Below are 5921 nucleotides of genomic sequence, written 5' to 3'. Positions count from 1 at the left end.
AATCTGAACCCTTTTGTTCTCCAACAGAAAATCTGTATGTCTCAGAGACTGTGCAAACAGGGCCGTTCAAAATGCTCCATATAAGACTCCTTCCAGGCTAATTCCTATGGAAACAGGTTAGAAATGGTCTTAAATCTGGCCTGAAGTCTGCAGAAAGCAAGTATTTTTGGGGGGTGCTTTTTTCCAGATTTTATGTTGGAAGAAAACATCCTTTTGCTTCTGATTTACTCAGGAAATCATAACACCGATTCTAGTGTTGCCTGATGGTACATCTGAAATAAATAGTATGTGCACCATGAGACTCTCCCCTCCCTTGCCCTACCATCATCAACCTACACTCACTCCAGTAGCCCCGAGAGGCATAATATTGGTCAGTCAGCAACAGCTGCCAGTCATGTTAAAACCGTCGTGGATGAAGATGCATGATGCTGAAGGTTTCATTACTGAAGTCCAACCTAAGGTTTTCAATTAAATGATGATGCTTATTCAAGACTGTCAAGAAATTGATGGAATATGCAAATCTGTAATCCCCTGGAAAAACTGAGTTGTGCAGGAATGTGTATTATGAGAAGCAGTGTCACCTAAAGGAAACAGCATAGGAAACTGGGAATCAGGAAACTTGGGTCCTAATCTCAGCTCCACCATTTGACTCTGGATGTCCTTGGGCAAGTCACTTCTCTGCGTCTTGGGAATTCTCATTTTGAAAATGGGGATAAAATACCTGTTCTCTCCCCACTTTGGAGTAAGAGCCCCAGGTGGAAAGAAGACTATCTCTGGCTATTTGGATTGCACCTAAATACAATGCTGTGCACATAGAAAACACTTAGCAAATATCACAATTATTATTATTATATTCTAATGAATGCACTCTTTTCTCCCTCTCTGTTTCTCTCTGTCTCTCCCTCTGTCTCTCTCTCTCTCCCTCTCTCTCTCTCTCTCTCTCTCTGTGTGTGTGTGTGTGTGTGTGTGTGTGTGTGTGTGTGTCCCTTTCTCCCTCCCAGGTTGCTCTGCAGGAGGCCTCCTCTGATTCTAACTGAAAATTTCTAACAATGAATGCCACCTAGCTCTTTTTTGGGATAGTGATTCTCTTACAGTTTAGCATTGGCGTCTCAGTGAATTTATTTTGTCTCATTTAATATCCACATAGTCTCTGCCACCTACAAACTCAGCTCCTCAGACTTGATCCTTGCCCTCCTAGCCTTGGCCAACACCATAACTCTTCTCTCCCGGGGAATCCCAGAGACCATGTCAGCTTGGGGACTGAGAAATTTCCTTAATGATAGATGTAAAATCCTTATTTACTTTTATTGAGTGGCCCAGGGACTTTCCACCTGTACTGTCTGCCTCCTGAGTGTCTTCCAGGCCATCATCATCAGTCCCAGCACCTTCAGGTGGGCAGGAGTCAAAGCCAAATTACCAACGTGCATCCTCGCCTCCTGTGTCCTCTCCTTGATCCTCGATATGCCGATCGATTTTGATATATTGATATACACGTCAGGCCCCCAAAACAGCAGCAGTGCTCAAATCAGACTGGATCTCAAATACTGTTCAAGAGTCAGTGTGAGTGCAGAAATGACCTTGATGATTGCTGCTGTGCGTTCCCTCCCAGACCTGTTCTTTGTGGGACTCATGAGTGTGGCCAGTAGTTACGTGGTGTTTGTCCTGAAGAGGCATCACAGGCAGGTCCAGCACCTTCATTGGCCCAGTCGCTATCCCAGGACAATGCCTGAGGTCAGAACAGCCAAGAGGATCATTGCCCTGGTGACTCTCTATGGGTGGCATTCCCTCATGTTGTGTGTTTTACTAAGCATAAAACAAAAGTCTCGTCTCCTGGTGAAAAGCCATTTGGTTTTTATACTCATTTTCTCTGTCATTAGCCCATTCCTGATTATTCACAGTGACAGGAGAATGCGGACATTCTGGAAAAGAGAATCTTCTGTTCCCAATGTGGATCCCTTCTAACTTCTCAGGGAAGCTGCCTAATCTTCCACCTAGTGCCACTGAGCTAAGCTGACTACATATCCCTATTTGGGCACACTGAGGTTGGGGTTTCTGTCCCATGTCCCATAGGATAAATTTAGGGTGCCTATTATTGCTGCCATAGATCTCTATGGCAGTCTTCCCCAATCACAGTTCTCTTTGTCCCTCCGATGAGGCTTGTAGAATTTGCAATCCATCATGAGGAAACTCCCTTCATCCTCAACATGTCCTTGACCCAGGCACTGTTCTTCCTTACCATCACAGAATCCTGGCTCGCTCACATGACATTATCTTCCCCCATTGCGCTCTCCTGAGTGAGCCTCATCTTCTCCCACTCTCCAAGACTCACTGGAAAAGGGGGAGGAGTTGACATGCATCTTTTTTAAAAAAAATTATGGTATTTGTTAAGTGCTTGCCATGCATCAAGCACTGTTGTAAGCGCTGGGGTAGATACAATAAATCAGGTTGAACATAGTCCCTATCCTGCATGAGGCTCACATTCTAATTAGGAGGGAGATCAGGTTTTGAATCTCAATTTTGCAAATGAGGATGCTGAGGCACAGAGAAGTGAAGTGACTTGCCTGAGATCACTCCGCAGGCAAGTGGCAGAGCCAGGATTAGAACCCGGGCCTCTGACTCCCAGGCCTGTGCTCTTTCTACTTGGACATGCTGTTTCTCATGCCCCCCCAACCCCCCCGGCACACCCCACTGCTGTTTTGGCACCATCTCACACCTTCCACCTCTCTTTTTCTCTTCCTTCACAGTATACACCATCCGTTTACAACTCACACCTAATTACTGGTCACCATCACCTACCCCAACCCCAAACCCCTCGTCCAACTTTCCAAACCATTTTTAATCCCTTTCTCACAAGTCTTCTCTATCTCTATACTGATCCCCAGATTGTTCCTGATAAACCCCTAGCTGCCCACTGACAAACTCCTAGCTGCCCACTTACTCTAATTGCTCAACTCCAATACCTCCTGTTCCACCCCACCTAACCCACTCAGCAGCTGAGGTACATGCCTTATCTTATTGTCTCCAACTACTGTACAATCTCTTACTTCATCAACACTGAAATCCTGCTCTCTGATCACTGCCTCCTCTCCTGCCTTTTCTCCCACACATCCCCTCCCAACAAAACTGTTCTATCCCTCCAAATAAACTTCCACTCTCTTCACCACTTCAAATTATCCCAAGCCATCACACCCCATTTAGTTTCCCTACCCTCCCTATCCTCGTTTGATTCACAAATTTATGACCTCTACTCTGCCCTCTGCACTGAACTAAATTTCTTTGTACCTTTGTCCCTCTGTCGATCTCGTACCACCAACCTGCAGCCCTGGGTCACCTCTACACTACATTTCCTCCATTCTTGTGCTTTTGTTGCAAAGCACTGCTCGTGGAAATCCAGACACCAGGATGACATCCCGTTCAAACTCATCCTCACCTAATTTAATCCTGTGTTCTCCTTTGCCCAGGAATATTACATTTCCACTCTTCAATCAATCAATCAATCAATCAATCAATCAATCAATCAACTAATTGTATTTATTGAGGACTTACTATGTGCAGAGCACTGTGCTAGGCTCTCGGGGATGTACAATACAACAGAGGTTGGTAGATATGTTCCCTGTCCACAAGGAGCTTAGTGTCTAGAAGGGGAGACCGGCATTAAAAAGAGTAAATTACAGATATGTAAATAAGTGCTGTGAGGCTGCCCATTGCCTGCACCAGTTCCAGACATTTAACTCCCTCCTTAAAGCCTATGTCTCTCAGCCTCCCCCAAATCTTTCCCCTAATGGCCGTGCTATCTATTTCAACAGTAGAATTAAAACCAACAGACATGAACTCATTAAAATCTCCCCTGCACCTCTCCAGTTCCGTCCTCCTCCTGTCCCCTCAATGAGTCTCCCATGCTTCCCAAGAGGAATACCTCTGCCTCTTCTCAAAATTACACCCTCCACCTCACCTCCAATCCCATTCCTTTGCAACTGATTAAAACATTTGGTGACTCCCTCCTTCTCACCCGGACTGCAATCTTCAACCACTCACTTTCCAATGGCTCTTTACCCACTGCTTTCAAATATACCCATATGTATCCTGACTTCAGAAAACCTTCCATTTGCTCTATTGCGCTCTCCAATATGACTCATCTCCCTTTTACCATTCCTTTCCAAATTCCTTGAGTAAGTTGTTTACACCAGCTGCCTCCATGTCCTCTCCTCCAAGTCTCTCTTCAATCCCCTGCATTCTGACTTTCGCCCCCAACACTCTACAGAAACTGCCTTCTCCAAAATCACCACTCAACTCCTTCTTGATAAATGACCTCTACTACTTCCTAATCCTCCTACACCTCTCAGCTGTCTTTGACACTATGGGCCATTCCCTTCTCCAGGATACACTAATATTGGCTTCCCTGACAATAGCCTTTCATAGTTCTCCTCATATCTCCTCATATCTCTATGACTGCTCCTTCTCAATTTCTTTCACCAGCTACTCCTTTGCCTCCCACCCCCTAACTGTGGAAGTTCCTTTAGGCTCAGCTCTGAGTGTACTTCTACTCTCCCTCTATACATATTCACTTCCATGCCTTCACCTACATCTCTGCGTGGAGGTTTCCCAAAAATACTTCTCCAGTCCCAACTTCTCCCCTCTGAATGCTAGCATTTCTTCCTGCCTTCAGGACACCTTTACATGCGTTTCTGGATGGCAGTTCACAATTACCATTTCAGAAACCAAAGTCTTCATCTTCTCATCTTTGGTATACAATCTCCAACCTCACCAACTCTGAAATTTTACTCCCTGACCACAACCCCCTGATCTGCATTCCTTCCCATATGCCTCCTCCCTGCAAAGTCGTACTGTCCACAGTTGAGGTCTCTGATCTTCTGACCCCCTTCAAATGTCCTAAAGACATCTGGTGTCCTTATGGTCTGGTCTGCTCTACCTTCTCTTGACACACAAATCCACATCCTTCACACAGCCATTTGACCTGCACTCAATTCTTTCAATTCCCTCTTAATAATAATGACAATGGTATTTGTAAATCAATCAATCAATCATATTTCTTGAGCACTTACTGTGTGCGGAGCACTATACTAAGCGCTTGGGAAGTCCAAGTTGGCAACATATAGAGACAGTCCCTACGCTGCTCACAGTTGAAGGGGGAGACAGAGAACAAAACAAAACATATTAACAAAATAAAATAAATAAAATAGATATGTACAAGTAAAATAAATAAATAAATAGAGTAATAAATACGTAGAAACATATATACATATATACAGGTGCTGTGGGGAAGGGAAGGAGGGGGCTCAGTCTGGTAAGGCCTCCTGGAGGAGGTGAGCTCTCAGTAGGGCCTTGAAGGGAGGAAGAGAGCTAGCTTGGTGGATGTGGGGAGGGAAGGCATTCCAGGCCAGGGGGATGATGTGGGCTGGGGGTCAACGGCGGGACAGGCGAGAACGAGGCACGGTGAGGAGATTAGCGGCAGATGAGCGGAGGGTGCGGGCTGGGCTGTAGAAGGAGATAAGGGAGGTGAGGTAGGAGGGGGAGAGGTGATGGAGAGCCTTGAAGCCGAGGGTGAGGAGTTTCTGCCTGATGCGTAGGTTGATTGGTAGCCACTGGAGATTTTTGAGGAGGGGAGTAACATGCCCAGAGCATTTCTGGACAAAGACAATCTGGGCAGTGGCGTGAAGTATGGATTGAAGTGGGGAGAGACAGGAGGATGGGAGATCAGAGAGGAGGCTGATACAGGAGTCCAGATGGGATAGGATGAGAGCTTGAACGACCAGGGTAGCGGTTTGGATGGAGCGGAAAGGATGGATCTTGGCAATGTTGCAGAGCTGAGACCGGCAGGTTTTGGTGACAACTTGGATGTGAGGGGTGAAGGAGAGAGCGGAGTCGAGGATGACACCAAGGTTGCGGGCTTGTGAGACGGG

General features: G+C 46.1%; 1 pseudogene; it reads left to right on the top strand.

Annotated features, from left to right (window-relative positions):
• The first annotated feature begins 295 nt into the window (after positions 1-295).
• On the top strand, positions 296-1962 carry LOC119940650 (annotated as a pseudogene).
• Positions 1963-5921: the final 3959 nt, after the last annotated feature.

The sequence above is a fragment of the Tachyglossus aculeatus genome, chromosome 19, assembly GCF_015852505.1.
Source record: "Tachyglossus aculeatus isolate mTacAcu1 chromosome 19, mTacAcu1.pri, whole genome shotgun sequence".
NCBI lineage: Eukaryota > Metazoa > Chordata > Mammalia > Monotremata > Tachyglossidae > Tachyglossus > Tachyglossus aculeatus.
Note: the sequence above shows the minus strand (reverse complement) of the source record. Positions and strands in the feature narration are given on the sequence as shown.